The following is a 19,944-nucleotide window of genomic DNA, read 5'->3' on the forward strand; positions in this document are numbered from 1 at the left end:
AGAGCGACGTGTTGAATTCTGTCTACACCGAAGCCGCAAATCTTCTCCAATACTCGATAAGCTCGTATTTTTTCACTAAACGGCTGAGCGGGATGGTGTCAAATGCCTTCCTGAAGTCGAGGACCACGGCATCAACCTGAGTGTCGTTGTCTACGACGCTGTGGATCTCATGGAGGAACAGAGTGAGCTGAGTTTCGTAGGATCACTGTTCGCGAAAACCATATCAATTTTTATAGAAGAGATTTTCATTATGCAAAAACGTCATAATTCTTGAGCGTAGCGTATGTTCCATACTTGTACAACAGATTGACGTCAACGATATGGGTCTGTAAATGTGTGCATCTGCGCTACGGCCCTTCTTAAAACGATAATGACCTGCGATTTCTTCTAGACGCTTGGTACCTATCGTTGCTCCTACGATAAATTACTGCTAGAAGGGGAGCAAGTTTTTTCGCGTTATCTTTTTAGAATCTTACAGGTGTCTCATCTGGTCCTGATGCCTTTCCATTACTAAGCCATTGTAGTTGTTTGTCTATTTCGCAATCGGTTATGCCAATAGCTGCCTGCCATTTCGACATTCGTACGACGATTGAAAGTAGAGACCATGTTCCGATCTTCCGCAATGAAGACCGAAACCAGTATTTAGGCATCTCTCTGTTATCTTCCGTTTGGGTGCCAGTATAGACACTGAGTGAATGAATAGATGATTTTAACCCACTTACTGATTTTTTTATTCAGTTTGGTTGACGAAGTTTTACTTTAAAAGTCGTTGAACACTTCTCTCATTGCTCGCTTTATGCTCATTTTCGCATCGTTCAGATTTTGTTTGTCAGCTAGGTTTTACTTCTCTTGAGATGAAGCTCTCTTTGTTTACGTGGCAGTTGAACTTTTATAACACAGCTGTTAAACCACGGCGAGTGTTTCTCATCCCATATGAACTTACTCGGAACGTCCTTGTCTAGGGCATATTGTACGATGCCTTTGAATTTTTTTCGATGTGTTCTCCACATTGTCATCCTTATCACCGAATGTTTCATGCTGACTGCTCAGATTCTCTGAAATTTGTATCCTGTCACTCTTGCAAAGCAAAAATATTTTCTTACTTTTCTTAACATTCTTTGTAAGACCCGTTGTCATAGATGTTATCACAGCCTTATAACACTGATACCTTCCGCTACGTTTACTGATTCGATAAGTTCATTTCTGTTTGTTGCCAAGAGGTCTAAAACGTTACCCTCACGAGCTGGTTTTCTAACTATCCGCTCAAAATAATTTTCGGACAAAAAATCCAGAAAAATGTCACACGAACCTCTGCCTCTGGTAGCAGTTTTGATAGCATGATATTCCCAATCTACACCTTGCAAGTTAAAGTCACCACCTATTGTAACGACCTTGGCAGGAAAATTAATAACGATATTCTGCAAGTTCTGTCTGAAGCGCTCTACCACTAGAACTCCTGACCCAGGTGGTCTATAAAAGCATATGATTACCATTTTTGACCGATCTTTAATACTTCACTCAGATTAATTCGTGATCTGAATACGTGAAAACCTCGCTCGATTCCTTACTGAAATAAAAACGCTGCCAGCATTGGCGAATAAACTACCCTTACGATAAATATTCCAATCCGAACATAGGATTTCGTTATCATTAACATCCAGTTCAAATCTACTGTCTGTCGCTTATACTATCATCGCTTTACAATCTTCACTAAGCGATACGAATTCTGGGATCTTTCCTTGGATGCTCCTGCAGTTTACTGAAATCATAGTAACCTATCTCTGATCTGCGAGGACAACATTTTCTGAGGATATCCTTCTAATACTAGTTACGAAACTCAGTCATAAAGTATTAATTCTCACCCAGAAATAGATGAAGCGGCGTCCATGAGCTATTAGTTCTTATCCGGCCTTTGTGACGTTCCTCTTGTTTTGGACAGTATTTTATTTCCTATATTTAGGTTTTACAGTGACTCTCCAGCTAGCAGAAGTAATTTTCGGCCTTATACAGCTCTGCAGATTGCTATACCACCAAGTGTGAAGCTGTTTCTGATCCTATGAACGTATCTTGATGTTCCTTAAGTCTTCCTTCCATTCTCAAACACAACGTCAGAACTGCCTGTCTGGTACCTTTATCTTTTCAAAATCGAAACTTATTGGTATCTCATAGATCCTCCATCATTGGAGTAATAAGAGGCACGTGACCCATGAGAAAAGATCTTGTTTGACAGTCGACAAGTAAGGGACCTACAGGCTTTCCAGCAAGAAACTTATACTTTCCTTTAGTACATATTAGTTACCAAAGTCCACTTTTAGTATAGCGAATACTAGGAGGACTATATGCCATCAGAGTATTAATATGACAATACCCCTTTGCAGTGATCCAATTAAATGAGTAGAGGAGTGAATACTGTAAAACTAACGAGAATGTACTAATAGCCACGAAGTTTTACAGAGTATGCGAGAAATTTCGGATGCACGCCATTCTACTCAGTCGGCGACAGGACGCACTCAGAGCCTCTTCTTATGTGATAATCGTCTTTACCGTGCTCTCGAATTCCATTAACTTCTCTAGATGAATTGTTAGATTATTTAATTCTGTTTTACGGCATTCCCTAATAAATCCATCTTAATGGCATCCTGGTACTTATTTCAAGTTCGTTAGTTATCCAGACCTCCATTGATAATCACAGGTCGCCGGCTTGCATCTTCTAAAGAATGCAGTGCACTACAAGAACTGCTTTGGGGGATAAAACAACGAGAGTTTAAAAGAGAACAACTGGGAGGAAATCATAACCGCCGATTCATTAAGACAATCCAGAAAAGGGTTAGCTTAATGGCTGCAGTCTCAGGTAGGAAACCATGACAACATATACAATACGTCGCCTACACCACTTTCTATGGACTCGCGGTGAAACTGAGAAACTTTTATGGAGATTTCATACCGCGAGAGGATCTTTCAATTTCAAGGAGACTGATTTTCTCCAACGATTTGTGACGTGACTGAGATCTTAGTTATAGAAGTCTGCATTTTGGCTGTTGAGGAATCGTTGCACGACGAAAATCACTTCGTCATGATTTTAGAAACGTCTGGCCCGCAACGGCTTATTCAGCCGAGAAAAGAGGAAGAGGTCGCTGTGTCCCGTATCAAGAGAATAGGGAAAGTGAGGCAAAATTTGATAGCCCAAACGATCAGCGTGTGTCACGTTCTTATGCAGAATGAGCTAGAGCGTTGTCGTGCAGCAAAAACAATACCTTGGCGCTTCACCTTGATGACCTTCTACAACTTCGTCTGGAAAATTTGGTTATTTGCTCCTGCAATAGATTGCCCATCAGGAAAATAGTTTTTTAGTACAACGCTATTTTTTTGAGGCAACAGCCACTAATTCATCTCTTATGCCATTCTCTTCAGCTAAGGGGAACATTTGCACCGTACATCATATATTATTTTCTGGATACTATTTCAGTCTTTTCCTCCAGTTTTTATCCTCTTCAGCTCCCTTTAGTACAATTCTTGTTAATCGACCTAATTTTCAAATTCCTTCAATAGCACCATATCTCAAACACTTCGATTCTGTTTTATAGAGGATAGCAACGTTGTATGCGAATCTCGTCACTGACATTCTTTCAGCCCGAATTTCATTCCTACTTTCTAACCTTACCTTTTATTTCTGTTATTGTTTCTTAGACGTGTACATTAAAACACTGCGGCAAAGAACTGAATCCCTATTTTACCTTCTTTAATTCGAGAATTTCGTCTTGAACTTCCATTCGTACTGTTGCCTCTTGGTTCTTGTAGTTACTGTATATTACTCATCTACCCCTATAGCTTATGCCCATTATTCTCACAACTTTGGTCATCTTGATCAATTAACATTGTCGAACGCCTTTTCGAAGTAGACAAATCCTATGAACGTATCTTGATGTTCCTTAAGTCTTCCTTCCATTCTCAAACACAACGTCAGAACTGCCTCTCTGGTACCTTTATCTTTTCAAAATCGAAACTTATTGGTATCTCATAGATCCTCCATCATCATTTCCTACCGCCTCTACAATATTCTTGTCAGAAACTTGCTAACTGTGCGAGAATTCTCTCGTTTATCTGCTCTTGCCATTTACGGTATTATGTTGATGATATCTATTGTAAAATCTGATGGTATGCCTCCAGTCTCATAAATTCTACACACCAACTTAAATACTCGGCTTTTTTTGCCATATTCTCCGAATGATTTTAGAAATTTCGAAGGGCTGTTATACATTCCCTTTCGGCTTATTTGATCTCAAGTCTTCGAAAGCTCTATTGAACTCTGACTCCCTATATCTCGACGAACATTTTGTTTCCGTTACATATTACATCAGACAAGCCGCCCCCCCCCCCCTCCCAACTCTGTAGAAGCTCTCAGTGTACTGCTTCCACCTACCTGCTCTCCTTCGCTATTAAAGTGGTATTTTTATTGCGTTCCTAATGCTGGTGCCTATGCTTCAAATTCACCAAAAGCTGTTTTGACCTTTTTATGCTGAATCAGTCAGTTTCTTTTTCGTCATCTTCACATTTTTCTTTGGCTTACTTGTACTTCCTATGTGTTTCATTCCTAAGTAACTAAAATTGTTGAGTTACTATCTTTTCTGATCATTTCTGTACTTTGTTATTTCACCGATCGATTGAAGTCTTTCTTCTGTTACCCAATGTTTCTTCACTGTTACCTTCCTTTTTTGTATAATTGTTTGTACAACTTCTGTGATTGCTCTTTATTTTTAGTTTGTCTCGGCGTAATACTGGTACACCTGGCACTTGTCGCTGGTGAGCAAAGATGTCATCTCAATCGGACTGACACAGCTGCGACATTTTTGCTGCTGTCTAAGTTCGATTGACTTTTTGGTTGAGTGTGAGCAACGGCAGAATTCAGCGGATGGGGAAATTTGTAGTGTTCAATACGTTGTGCAAGAATTCGAAACTAATCCATGGCTAATGTTCACTTTTTCAATAGTCACCTCCATCACAATACGCCTATTTTATAGCACCAAGTGCTTCACCTATCTTGCGAGTCTCTGTCATTCACACGTTCTTCTTCTCTGAGATTTATTTGACTTCACTGGAGACTTCTATGTTGTCCCATCTCTGATGGTTTGCTGCTGTAAATTGCTACCAACTCAGCATTGATTGTTGCAGTGTGATTTCACTTCAAATGCAGAAACCGAACTACCGCAAAATACTGAACTTTATAAATGGTTTGAACGTTTTGGTCTGGCACCTTTAACGCCACCTTACGGTACTGCAGTGTAAGACTTTCCATGTGTACCATTACTGCAGTTATGGACATGCCAAAAGAAAAGAATTACGCAACTTTCTTTGGGGAGGTGATATTTAAAGGTGATATTTAAAACTTCATTTCTATCCCACGTACATATTGGTGTACCAAATGCTTTCTTCTTCTTAGGACATGAAGACCAAAGGTGTAGACTGTTGACAACGTTAGTTTTATTTTAAGATCCTTACGAGTTTTAACATGAAAAATTCGGAGGTACTACTTTTCAATATGCCCTCATACATTCCACGTATACTGAGTGCTATCTGACATTGAAAGGTTTACTTTATTTTGTTTCTTACGATCATAGACAACTCTTTGAAAATGCTGATCTTCCCTTCGAATTCCGTTGATGAAATCTACAAGTCTTTTTTTAGCGAAGTAATATATATATATATATATATATATATATATATATATATATATATATATATATCTTGTAGCGGCACATCCGTTTAAGATAAGAAAGTTAGATTCAGTGCAATATTCCTGAGCGCACAACGTACAGCCAGGCACGGGCCTGTTGGCAGAAGTTACGCTGACTATCGGTTGCGAAGTAGAATGGAGGCCACAGGGTCATCGAACGGCTGAAAAGAGTAAACGCAGCAGTTTACGTGGCGCAAGTTACAGGCAGAATGGGCTCACTGGTGCAACCTAGATATTATGAGTACATGACTCGGAGCGGCTCATTAACAAAACAAAGGCGCAAAGCCACTTATAAATAGGTGACTGTCTTCTAACGAGAGGGGATTCAAGTGTGGCAGCTCTCCTGGACGGCGGGGCGTGTCACACCACCCGCTACACACAGCAGCAGACGCGGCGCCAGCGTTCTAGTCCACAGCGGGTTGCTGGTTCGACCCCCTGAGGCCAACGTGGGGTCCGTAGCCAGCCAGCGACAGGCCACTCGACGGCTTTCTACTCCGGGCAGTCTCGTTCGCTCCCAACACACGCCGGAGGCATCCCTAGGCGAGGGATGCAGATTTGGCTCTCGGATCGCAGGCGCTTGTTGTCACCGTGATCTCTACCACAAGGGGACGAAGGCTACTGAGTCGGCTGCTGGCGCATCCTGACGTCATCAAAACTCCGTGGCTGTACACGCCCGGCACGCCGTAGTATGTTGCATGGATCGCCGAGCTAGCCCTTGCATGCTAAGCTTTTTTGCAGACAGCAAAGTGGCGTCCTCGGCATTGCGAAACCCTGTGACCTAGACAGAGAGGAACACGGCACTGTAGCTGGGAATAATAAAACACTCGACGATCATGGCTGAGTTTTAATACGGCGCATCCTGACAGTTTCCATCCATGTTCTACATTCCTCCACCGCACGCCAACATCTACATTTGGCAGTTACGGCTACAGTGTCGAACAACGTTTCAGTCAATTCAATAGTAAGACTTCTTTGGTTTTTCTCCGATTGCCAACCGTTATTTTGGCTGCTGACTGTTTCACTCACAAAGCTATTACCAACATTGGTAGAAGAGGCTATATTCTGTGTCCCCTGTTACGTTTTTCTGAGTGGTCTCAGAGGGCTCGTTTCATGAGACGCGGGTTAGCATTATGTATCAGATGTTTTGCATGTACTGACAGCCTCTGCTTAGCTATAGACTTGAGAAAAGCATACTATAACAATTTTCTTATTTACTGTCACAAACATGGCTCAGTACTGTTGAACTGATAAGGGTGTTGCTGTAAACCGTTTAAAGCTGTGTAAGAATGGTAGAAATGGTGCGTTTAATCCTGCTTTTCATTCAAGCTTCCATACCATACAGTAACCTGTACTAAATATGCATCAAGGGCTAGCAGGCTGGAATGATCTTAATAAATCCGGAAAAACTAAGAACTTGGATCAGAGCTCACATGTCTCTATAAAGCCAGGCACAATTCAGCTGACGTTACGCTGAGCTATCTTACGCAATCAAACCAGATAATTTAATGCCTCCTGAATCAAAGGCGTGGAATCTCTTCGATGTGAGGCAATTAGATGGAAAGACGGAGGCTGCATGTAAATACTGTAAAACTAAATGTCATAGCACTCTGGCATCATGACAAAAAAGGAAATATGATCAAATACAATATTTCTCCTCTGTTCAGATAATGCATGCCAAGAAAAACCGAGAAAAGAAAAAAAAAAGAAAAAACAAATATTTCAACAAACAATGCGCAGCAGAACATTTAAGTATCAAAAACTGCGTATTTATCTACAATCTCAGCAACGCCTTCTGGTTCTTCTCACAGTGATTCACCGCAAACCTCTTCATTTGGGCATAAGGTTTCGCATCAAGAAACTGATAGTGACATTGACGAAGCCGTTGCTAATGCTGTATATGGTTCAGCTGCACCACTATCTATGCTGCATTCAAAATATTGGCCGGACGCATTTGAGCAAATCGGCCTACCAGTGAGTTTTGTAGTCATTACCTGCTTGGAACATCTTTGCTTTCTGCTGAATATCGTCGTGTGAAGACATTTGTCACAAAGAAACTAGATTGTTCGACTGCTCTTGCATTTATTTCTGTTGGATGGACTGATATGTTATGGAAAAATTTCAAGACTGTATCGTGACAACATCTCAGCCAATATCTTATAAATGTATACGACCTGGTGAGGATAGAGAAACTACAGAATTTACTGCTTCGCAACTAATTGAAGTTATTAGCGAAAAAGGTGTGGAGAGGTTCATAGTAGTACCCACAGACAACGTGCTAAAGTAGCATACTGCGTGGAAATTATTAGAGGGGCAATATTGTGGAGTCTTGCCCACTCGTTGCCTACAGGGTGCCTAAAGCATGTTGCGTTCTCTGAATGCAGCACAACACTTCAGACGAATAACATTAGTAGTTTTATTTCTAGAAAGCAAATTGACAATACTTGACTCTGATTACAGCAAACGTCGCTAGCGAAAGGCGACATGAAAACAGTAAAGTTATTGCTATAGACAAGACCTAGTAAGCACTTGATACAGATCACGACAGTCTGACAGCGTAGCACTAGTGCCCGTTGCAGACTGGGACGATCTGACCAGCCGAGGCTCGCAGGAGCCGCACTTATATTCAGTTCGTGAAGGGGGCGCTCCCGGCGCGACGCAGTCCAATTCCACGCACCATTGGCCGACGTTTTCTCACCTCCTTCTCTACTTTTCTGTTCGTCTTCGTTCGGGCGCTTGTGGTTACGCCAGAACAAATATATGCACATATCCTGCGTAGGTTGCGCAGCACGTATATTTAATTAAATAATAAACCACACAATGTCACTGAGAACGCTGAGAGAGTGCTTCCATCTAGAGAAGAAAATAGCAAAACTTTTAAAGGAACGCCATGTCCCTCATGACTAACCGAAAACAAAGTGGAAAGACAATTGCGGTTATACCTCTGTGATATTACAGTTTCCATTACCAAACCATTGCTAAGGTGGTGTCATTTTGTTCGACAATTTACTTAAGAATAAAGAGGCTGCGTTAACCCAATTGTGCAATGCGACAGTCACTGAAAGCTTCTGTGTTAGCAGACAAAACATGGCAGCAATTTGATGAGGCATGGCGCCTCTTGCGATGACTGTCAAAAACCATAGGCAAGGTTCTACATCTACATCTACATGATTACTCTGCAATTCACATTTAAGCGCTTGGCAGAGGGTTCATCGAACCACAATCATACTATCTCTCTACCATTCCACTCCCGAACAGCGCGCGGGAAAAACGAACACCTAAACCTTTCTGTTCGAGCTCTGATTTCTCTTATTTTATTTTGATGATCATTCCTACCTATGTAGGTTGGGCTCAACAAAATATTTTCGCATTCGGAAGAGAAAGTTGGCGACTGAAATTTCGTTAATAGATCTCGCCGCGACGAAAAACGTCTTTGCTTTAATGACTTCCATCCCAACTCGCGTATCATATCTGCCACACTCTCTCCCCTATTACGTGATAATACAAAACGAGTTGCCCATTTTTTGCACCCTTTCGATGTCCTCCGTCAATCCCACGTGGTAAGGATCCCACACCGCGCAGCAATATTCTAACAGAGGACGAACGAGTGTAGTGTAAGCTGTCTCTTTAGTGGACTTGTTGCATCTTCTAAGTGTCCTGCCAATGAACCGCAACCTTTGGCTCGCCTTCCCCACAATATTGAAGCCAATAATGCTGTACTTTTGGATGCACACATAAAGTCTTTGATACTTTTTGGGAATCAGACTACTTACTCCCAGACTGTAATACACTTTCTGCAGTAGGCAATTCTCCATTGAAGATGTTGTGGCCCTGGGGCCCCAAGTACACATGTAAAGTTATTCATGCTGAGCGAAATATATTGGAGCCCCGACTGAAGTGAGAAAAATCTGTCAGGAGGAGAAAACACAGGTCTAGACTTCGTCGCAAGAATGTCAAAGTCATTGTAATGGAAAATTTGACGTAGTTTTAGAGAAACGAAGGCTTTTTGCAAGAAATGCTTTATCAAATGCAGTGAAACATGTATCTCTTTCTGTATGGTGGAACGGCTTATGTACTAAATAACCCCTATATCCACGTGTTTCTAGAATTTTGAATTTACCGCCTTCTTCACCAGCAAGTGACAGTAACTCCTCAGCTCACCGACAAATTCACTCTCAATTACGAAACAGACCATCTCCAAGCAAAATTGAAAAAGGGGCTTATATACAGTGGAATCTCTCGTACATGGGTGACACAAGTCATCGAAGTATTCCGGCATTGTGTGAAGATGAACTTGATCAATAGTATGATAAGAAACAAGCAGAAAATAGATTAAATTAGAGGTTAAATAGTATTTTCTATGTTGTTCTGCGAAATTTTGCTATCAGCACAGTGGGCTGAACGAGGTAACTATAATGTAACTATAATGTATCTTCTGCTCCTAATGCTTTATGTATGCTTTACACACAGCTGGAAGTGACAGATGAAATAATAATGTATTTCTATATATTGGAATTAAAATAGCCACTGTAACATTTTTGATATCTTATTTTATAAATGTGCATTGAAATTACCAACCTAACCAATTAAACTAATGGCAAATTGTGTTTAACTGTTTAAAACCAAAGTTTTATTTTACAGAGTATACTTAACTGGTTTGAAACATCCTCGCAACTCTAGTCACAGGCTGTTACATAGATGGTGTACATAGCAACAAATAGTGTATAAATGCACCTGTTAATTTAGATGTGCAAAAATAAACAAGAAAATCACTTAGGAATTTCCAACATCAACAGGAAACAGGTCGGAAGTTTTGTATATTACCGATTGAGTGGATCTTCAGAAACTATAATTTCATTACTATTATGAGTGTTATTAGCAGTAGTAGTAATTTTCTCTTACCAGCTTTATAAAAGAATTGCTATTTACCTGCTATTGTGTTTTAATACCTAGAGGTCCACTTTGATAAGATGCATATGTCAATAGTTGCATAAGAATATTAGAATGCAGACTTTAGAAAGAACTGTGCTTTTTATGCAGCTAACAGAATCTTCAAATTTTGAATCTAGGTAATCAATTAATTAAGATGAGAATGCTAGTTATTTCCTGGTCTTTCCTTAAGGATTGTCGATTTCTTTCTTTATGTCATATGGGGTTATGTTGAAGATCTAACCACTAAGAAGGGAGACTGTCTACATGTAAATAGTTTCCTGTTATGTGACTGTAGACATCACAATTCAGCTGAAATATTTATGATTAACACAAACGATATTAAGGATAAAATGTACTGGGGAATGATCTGACAATTCGCGACATTCGTTTATCTTACACACAGAGTCTTTGAGGCTCGATTTAATGAATAAATTACTTCTCTCCTTCTACGGCATTGCCCCAGGTTATTTTAAGATAATAGGGTATGAAAGTTTCCCAAATAAGCCAGAACCATTGTCTTAAAGTCAGCACAATAACAAATAATTCCAGTTGAGTAATATACCAAACTGAGACTCATAATTATTCGTTAACTTCATTTCAGTTGGACCGCCCGCATCTCGTGTTCGTTCGGTAGCGTTCTCGCTTCCCACGCTCGGGTTCCCGGGTTCGATTCCCGGCGGGGTCAGGGATTTTCTCTGCCTCGTGATGGCTGGGTGTTGTGTGCTGTCCTTAGGTTAGTTAGGTTTAAGTAGTTCTAAGTTCTAGGGGACTGATGACCAACGATGTTAAGTCCCATAGTGCTCAGAGCCATTTGAACCATCAGTTGGACCCAGAGAATTCTACACAGAGTGTTTCTCTTCAAGCGTCATCTTCAGTGCTCATTTTCTTTTTTTTTACGAGTAAATTTTTTAACTGCATGTATGCAGGAATTGACAGGTAACAGAAGCTGATGAAAAGGTCACTATCTTGGCTGCTTTTCTTCACCACGTTCTCATAAGTAGCATACATAGGATGACAGGAGCTACTAACGATCTCTGGCTTGGAAAAAGATAAATGATTGCTTATGGGTTTCAGTTTCACATAATCAATCGAGTATCCAAATCTGTACTCTGAAAATCACTGTGAAGTGACCCCATTATACCACGTATGTTTCATCTCATTCCATTCGCGATGGAGAGCGGGAAGATTTATTGGTAAGGTGGCACTATGCGCCCTGAAGTTAGTATACACGAGACTTCAAGGGCCTCGCGGAAGATTCTAGAATATTGTTGCACTTTTCGGAGCCCTCATCAAGTAGCCATGACATCGATGGAATTTACAGCTGTACTGGTTTGATCGTAACATAACAGTTTAGCACGTAATAAAACGTAACAGGAATGATCGATGATGATGATGATGATGATGATGTTTGGTTTAGGGGAGGCTTAACTGCGCCATTATCAGTGCCCAAACAAATTCCCGATCTTTACTCAGGCCAATCTCAGCACTTTCATGAATGACGATGAAATGATGAGAACAACACAAGCAGCCCATCCCCGGGTGGAGAAATGGTCTAGCAACTTAAATGGAATCACTGGAAGAAACATGGTATGTTTCTCGCGGAAACATATCAGTAAGTTTAGAGAATCATTGTAAGATGGTTCCAATGGCTCTGAGCACTATGGGACTTGACATCTGTGGTCATCAGTCCCCTAGAACTTAGAACTACTTAAACCTAACTAACCTAAGGACATCACACACATCCATGCCCGAGGCAGGATTGGAACCTGCGAACGTAGCGGTCCAGAGGTTCCAGACTGAAGCGCCTAGAACCGCTCGGCCACTGCTGCCAGCCATTGTAAGATGTCTACGCGACAGTTCTACAGCCACTATCATAAACATCGCTAAGAGATGAAGATAATAAAGTAAGAGAAATTATGGCATGAACCGATGCATGTGTCTAGTAACTTTTCATAATTAAAACTTAATTATAACAGTCTAGATAGCGTTTATTAAAAGCTGAACGGTTCGATCTTTACATGATGATCTTCAGACCTACACCCATATTGATAGACAAAAAGTGCCGGCCGGTGTGGCCGTGCGGTTCGAGGCGCTTCAGTCTGGAACCGCGTCACCGCTACGGTCGCAGGTTCGAATCCTGCCTCGGGCATGGATGTGTGTGATGTCCTTACGTTAGTTAGGTTTAAGTAGTTCTAAGTTCTACGGGACTGATGACCACAGATGTTAAGTCCCGTAGTGCTCAGAGCCATTTCAACCATTTTTTGAACCATAGACAATAAGTCCGAAGATGATAATGTGATGAGCGAAACCTATCGCCTTTACATAAACGTGATCGAGACTGTTATAATTAACTTTCATTTTGATGGCCGATATCTACAGTAATGTTTTCAAATATAGTTAAGACTTTTTTACGTTTAATATGAGAATGGGATAGGAAAGCAAATATATAAAATTGGTACTATGCATCATGCAGTACTTTGTGGCTTGCGCAGTATATATGTAGATGCCGGTCTATGTTGAATGATGTGGTATATACCCCACTAAGTGCTATCGCTTGGAACTTTAGAACCACATTTTGGCGAGATAGTAGGCAGAAAGTTGTAATATTAACGGTGGAGTAGGTGAGTGCCTCAAAGTCGCGGGTGCATAAGAAATCTTTCCATAAGAGCAGTACTGAAATGTAATCGCGCCGTGTGCTGGCAGCGCCCCAGGCGACGCGGCAGGTGTTTACACGTTCCTCGCCGCCTCCTCACCCGTTGCCGGACCAGGGGCGCGCCGCCGCCTTTGCTGCAGGCCGCCTGCCGACCCACCGCGGCCCCTGTGCGTGATGGAGCAGCGGCGCTCCGTAATCACGTCATAAATACGTCAGAGTTGTTGGACCAAGCTAAATTGGAATTAAATTATTTCCGGGGGCACCGGCCGGCAAATCATTGTTCGGCGGCGCGGCCGCAAGACGGCGGCCGTCGCCGTCAGCGTCTCCTCCAGCTCCGGCGCCCACAGCCGCGACTGAAATATAAAAGGCCCCCGGCGTCTCCAGTCGGACTAATTACAGAGTCAGCACAAACGAACCTCTAGTCACCTTCGCTTCTCAGCAAGTAGCTCGTGATATCTGTGAAATAATAAGACGTATTAGTACTACAATGAGATTTCTCGAACGGCTTTCTTGTCTCAGTTGATTGCTCGTGGCAGACAAGTCTACCGTAGCGTACCTGGTGTATTTACACTACTAAATGGCTAAAACGGTCACTCGGTCGCACTTTCAGGGTGCCAAGCTTACGGCTTCAAAGGGAGACAAAAATGTTACATTTATTATTCCAGTCTTCTATTATTCCACTCTTCCTTTCTTCCCTCTCTGTCCATCTCCTTTTCCAATACCCTCCTTCCATCTTGTCCTCCCCTCTCTATCTCTTCCTCCCAACTCTCTCTCCACATCCTTCTGGTCCTCCTCTGTCCGTCTCCTCGTCCCCCTCTCTTTGTTCATCTTCTCCCATTTCTCATTTCCTCCTCCATTCTGTACATCTCTCTCTCACTATCTTTCTCTCTCGCTCTCTGTCTCTGTCTCTCTCTCTCTCTCTCTCTCTCTCTCTCTCTCTCTCTCTCTCTTTCTCTCATGTCTTCTTCCACCCTCGCACATTTTCTCCTCCCTCTGTGCATCTGCTCCTCCCCTCTTTCTCTGTCCACCTGATGCTGACCCCTCCACTTATCCATCTACTGCTCCCCCTCTCTCTGCTCCGTCCTCTCTGTCCATTTTCTCGTTCCCTCCTCTGTCCACCTTTTCCTTCCCCTCTCGATGTCCATTTCCTCCTCATTCCTTTCTCTGTCCATCTTCTCCTCTCCCCTCTCTCCGTCCAACCTCTCCCTGTTCTTCTCTATCCTTTCTCTGTCCATTTCCTCTTCCCCCTCCCTGTCCATCGCCCTCTCTCTTTTTCCACTTCTTCCTCCTATCTCTCTATCTCCTCCTTTTCCCAGTCTATGTCTCGTGAAGCGCAATGGTATAATTTTGCAGGTACAGCCAGTGATACATGTGTATACTGTCTGAAAAACATGTAGCGAGCAGTGTTAGAAGTAAAGAAGTAATAAATTAGTAAATTATTTTGCAGCAGTTTTACTACAGTAAAAATGTAGTAAGCGAGAATTTTTTCCTTTCAGCATTTTCTGGGGGGGGGGGGGGGGGGGGGGGAGAGGGAATTAGAGAGAAAAATTCTTGTAAATATTTGAAGTTATGTGTAAGCTTTGTTCCATGTAAGTAAGCGGACTGATTCTTAAATACTGTCTGCCTGTAGTCTGGCTATTTCCATGTCGTGAGGTACGTTGTCGTCCTCCACCACCCACCTCCCTTCTGTTCCCACCTCTTTGAGAGATAGATGGTTCTTATTCCCAGGGTGGTTATTTCTAGACAGTGAGCGCTACGTGTACGAAGTTTGATAATCGATCCCCTGGTTTAGGAGGAGATGTGGAACATACATACATATATACATACACAGAATACATGAACTTTTATAATATTACAGTGGTATGGACTGACGGAATTTAAGAATTACAATTCGCTCATAATCTACTCGTTCAGAGATGTAATCTTACGTTAAAGGTTTAACATGAGTCACGTATTAAAGTTAGAATCTGTATATACTAGGCACACTATTTTCATCCACTGCTTGAGAATGAGAGCACTTAAGAACTTCCGGCAAAATTAACACATAATTTCAAACTTTTACGAAACTTTTCGTCGCTGACACCTGTCACAAGGTAATGAAAGGAAAAGATGATCAGTTCTTGCCACATGTTCACTGCTCATGCAGTAAAACTTCAGCGTCAGGCATGATGTATTAATTTATTGCTTTATGACTAATACGTTTATTAGCCACACATTTTGCAGACTATATCCACATACACCACCGAACGTATCCAAAAAATCGTATCATTCTATAACGCATAGTTCAGGAAGTATCTAACACATTAACTCATTTATAAACTAACCAGACGTTTCAAGCTGTTTTATACACGAGAGCACGATTCTTTAACGAACCTCGCCGTTGGGGGCGTCATGAGTAGCTGTCTGTTTACATGTGGGAGCCGAAGATCCGGCACCATCCTGCTTATAAAGATATAAAATACAGTAACAGAATTAAGGAACTAAGAATGATAATACAATTTTTTAATGATAGAAATATCCATAACGCGCGCTCTTGACATAAGTTGTACTATAAATTCTTCACGCTGCTGAGAACTATGTGAATAGAAGAAGTTATAACTTATTTCAATTTCTCCATTGTCCATTAATGTTTATGTATCGATTTTTGACAGAAAGATGAAAAGAACAAAACATTCATTGTCTCTGTAGAAAAAAAAGTTGTGCAGCCATAAACTCTGGAATAACTTGTGCACATGAGCTGGCACTGGGGATTTTTGTTTACAGATGTTGTGAGAGAACACTAGTAGGAAAAATATCAAGTCCTCATACAACTTTCGCAATGTGTCGTGAAAACAAAACGAACAATAAAGACAACAAGGGAGAAAACACGAAAACTATTACAAGATGTGTGAGCTCAAATTTCGATATTAGCAGATGACACCAAGTTATCCTGTATGTGAGCATGCTCGGTCTGCAGTATATTAAGGGTTTTTGAAAATTACGCTGACGTCAATAACCCATCAGCAATGTGGTTAACAACTGATTTAAATTCAGGCATGTGACATGTCCACACAACAAGTAGCCGATTTTACGTAAAAGTAGAGTTGTTCGTGCAAGGCAGGCGTCAGACTACCTTCTCCTGCTTTACCCGATCTCCATCTGATGCGTTTTTGTTTTGCATTTGTCCCTGTGACGAGCTTTTCGTGACGTAACAACGTAGCCACGCATGTCTGTGAAGTATTTTAACAGTGATCCAAGCAATTTAGTCTCTATCTTCCTGTGTGCTGCCTTAAGGGCGTGGTGACGACGTCAGTGTTTATCCTTCATTTTCTTTGATGAACTGTACCAAATTTGTCAAACTGCTTACGACATTAGAACTGTACTATTCTTTGCCTTCCTAGAGGAGGCTGACAAACACACTGTTTATTTTTAAGAAATGCATAACACGAATGCTGACTCGTATTTTATTCAGAAACTGGTTTATATTACACTGTTTAATGATCGTGGTCTCGAAATGAAGGAAATTATTTGCGACAAACTGGTTAAAACCAAATATGTTGCACTGACTGCGGATATGTGATCCAACATAAATACAGAAGAGTTTGGACGGTGACAGCGCGCTTTATTAGCAGTACAAATTGCAGACTGCTACTCTGACCATTGTGCATATTGCTAGTCGGTAAACGTCCGAAAACATTGCCAACAGGTATAAAATAATTGTTTCTCAATGGGAAGTCAATGTCGAACTATTTACTCTTGTTACTTACGATTCCAATGTTATGGTGGACGCAGAAAGGAGAGTGAATGCTGTTTATTTGGTTTCCTGTTTACACACTTAATCTGGTAGCGTCAGATGTGTTCAACCATCTTGAATCACTAGCATTAAGCTCACTGAGACAGAAATCTCGCAAAATCGGGATGAAAACTGCTGAGTTGAAAAAAAGTTACATTTGAAACAATTGGAACGCTACATTCTTATGATGCAGCGTGCGGTCTGTTCCAATATGTGCTCATAATAACGTTTTCCTATGTCAACTGTGGGATTCGGACGGCAGAAGAGGAGCGTTCTGGGAGCCTGCATCCATCTACAGGAACCTTTGTTCGAGTTAACATAACAGCAGTTCTCATAATCTTCCATTGTGGTCCCACTGATCCAATAGTAACCCCAGCTACGAAAGTAGGCACGCTTTCAAAAAAATTCTGTTGGAGGCCTTTGAGGATGACCTTTTGAAGAAAACACAACCGGAATCTCTGCCAAAGCGATACACCCACGGGTCAAAAAGTGTGGTTTCATAGTAGCTGAAACTGCTCAATAACCACGAGTGAGCTCGTGGGTGAGATTAACAATTTCCAGACAGTATTGTTATGGAATGATACGGGGGTTGAAGTAGATGAAGCTGAAACACAAGTTAAAAAGAAGGTAAGGACATTTTTCAAGGCAGAGAAAGATAAAAATGATTCCACATCAGGGGGAATTATTAATGCCCAAGGAGACATGCGGCTCCACTTGTGGGAAGTTACTAGATAAAGAGGAGGAACCTAGATTTTAGGAGTAAGGTCCTTACTTCATTCCACCTTAGCCTGACATTGCTTTAAAATTTGTGTGCTTCAGCTACTTCGACCGGCTTCAGAGTTGGTTTTTGAGAAGCTCGGACAAGGCTGTACAGAGAGAAGGAAGTGGATGAAATCACACAACGAGAACAAGATGGTGTTTTAAAAGCTTATCAAAACAATCTACGGTACCGCCATTGGACAACTATGGTTTGATTAAAATTTTTAAGACGTCCCTAGTAATTGAAATATGTTAAGTAATACTTCGTGCTTGCAGCACAGATCAATACCTATCGACGTTATTCTGTGTTGTTTTGAAATCAATAAAAGCTACAGAAAAACGAAATGACGCTAATTTCTTTCAGTCAGCGAGAACACGAAAGATGAATATTGCCGTAACGGAATTCAGCTGAATAATTTTCAGGTATTATTTTAGAAGCGTGAACCCACTGACGCGATAGCGTGGTACCGCGTCTGCTGGCTGTGTGCGAGACTGGAGGAGCGAGGGCAGTGCCTGAATCCCCGTCGTTTCGAGTCGGTCGTACCGGCCAGCTTGAGTATGGTTTTTAGGCCGTTTTCCCACACTCGTCTAGGCGAATGGTGGACTGGTTAACCATTTCCACCTCAGATACACGACACACAAACACACAAAACTCGAACGATATTTCTCCATAGTAACATTAATACGCAGATCCATTTCGATACACGTAAGACCATACCTCAAGCTAAGCCTAGGTTGCATCATACTATTTTTGTCTTTTGAGTGCTGTACAAATTAGCGAAGCATGAAATATATAAATGTAGTATCCTCATGGCCATGGTTGCAAAATAGTAACACAAATTCTTTATAGAAGAATGGAAAAACTGATACAAACCTACCTCGGGCCTGTGTGCCCGAGCGGTTCTAGGCGCTATAGTCTGGAACCGCGCGACCGCTACGGTCGCAGGTTCAAATCCTGCCTCGGGCATGGATGTGTGAGATGTCCTTAGGGTAGTTAGGTTTAAGTCGTTCTAAGTTCAAGGGGACTGATGACCTGAGAAGTCCCATTGTGCTCAGAGCCATTTGAACACTTTTTTTTTTTTAAGATGAGTTTATATTCCGGAGAAATTTAGGAGACCTGAGGCAATACTTGCCCTACCACTAAACTTAGAATAAAGGCTAAGGAAAGGCATTCTACGTTTATAGCATTTGTAGAGTTACAGAAAACTATTTACCATATTGACTGGAATATTCTCTTTGAAACTCTGAAGGTAGCAGGGGTAAAATGTAAGGAGCGAATGGCTATTCACAACTTATACAAAAACCAGAAGTCAGTAACAGTAGTCGAGGGGTATGAAAGTGGAAGTCGTTGAGAATGTAGTGAGACAGGGTTGTACTTTATCCAAGTTGTTATTCAATTCGTACAAGGTGCAAACAGTAAAGAAAAACCAAAGAAAAATTTGGAGTAGGAATCGAAGTTCAGGGAAAAATTTGAGATTTTACGACGGAATTGTAGTTTTGGCAGAGACAGCAAGCGACTTGGAAGAGCAGTTGAACGGAATCGAGAGTTTCTTGAAATGAGGGTAAGAAATGAGCACCTGCAAAAGCAAAACAAGGATAATGGAATGTAAACATCAACAAAAGCAAAACAAGGATAAAGCTATGTAGTTGATTTAAGTCAGGTGATGCTTAGGAATTAGATTAGTAATGAGAGGCTTGAAGTAGCAAATGAGTTTTGTTATTTGGGCAGAAAAATAACTGGTGATAGGCGCAGTAGAAAAGATATAAAATGTAAACTGGCAATTGCAAGGAAAGAGTTTCTGAAGAAGTTGTTAATATTGAATATTGATTAGGTGCTAGGTGTGGGACTAAAACATGGAAGATAAACAGTTTAAAGAAGAAGAGAATAGGAACTTTTGAAATTTTATGCTGAAGAAGAATGTTGAGGATTAGTTAGGTAGATCACGTAACTAGAAGACGTAATGATTAAAATTGAGAAGAAAGAAATTTATGGCACAAACTGACTAGAAGAAGGCACTGGCTGATAGGGCACATGCTGAGACATTGAGGGATCACCACTTTGGTACTGGAGGGAAGAGTGTGGGGAAACTGTAGAGGGAG

General features: G+C 41.3%; 1 protein-coding gene across 1 annotated transcript in view; it reads right to left on the bottom strand.

Annotated features, from left to right (window-relative positions):
• The window catches only part of LOC124606148 (LIM domain only protein 3-like), a 1,120,741-nt gene that overhangs the window by 546,820 nt on the left and 553,977 nt on the right, over nt 1-19,944 (bottom strand). The gene's annotated exons all lie outside the window — the stretch shown is intronic.

Source organism: Schistocerca americana, chromosome 3 (genome assembly GCF_021461395.2).
Source record: "Schistocerca americana isolate TAMUIC-IGC-003095 chromosome 3, iqSchAmer2.1, whole genome shotgun sequence".
Taxonomy (NCBI): domain Eukaryota; kingdom Metazoa; phylum Arthropoda; class Insecta; order Orthoptera; family Acrididae; genus Schistocerca; species Schistocerca americana.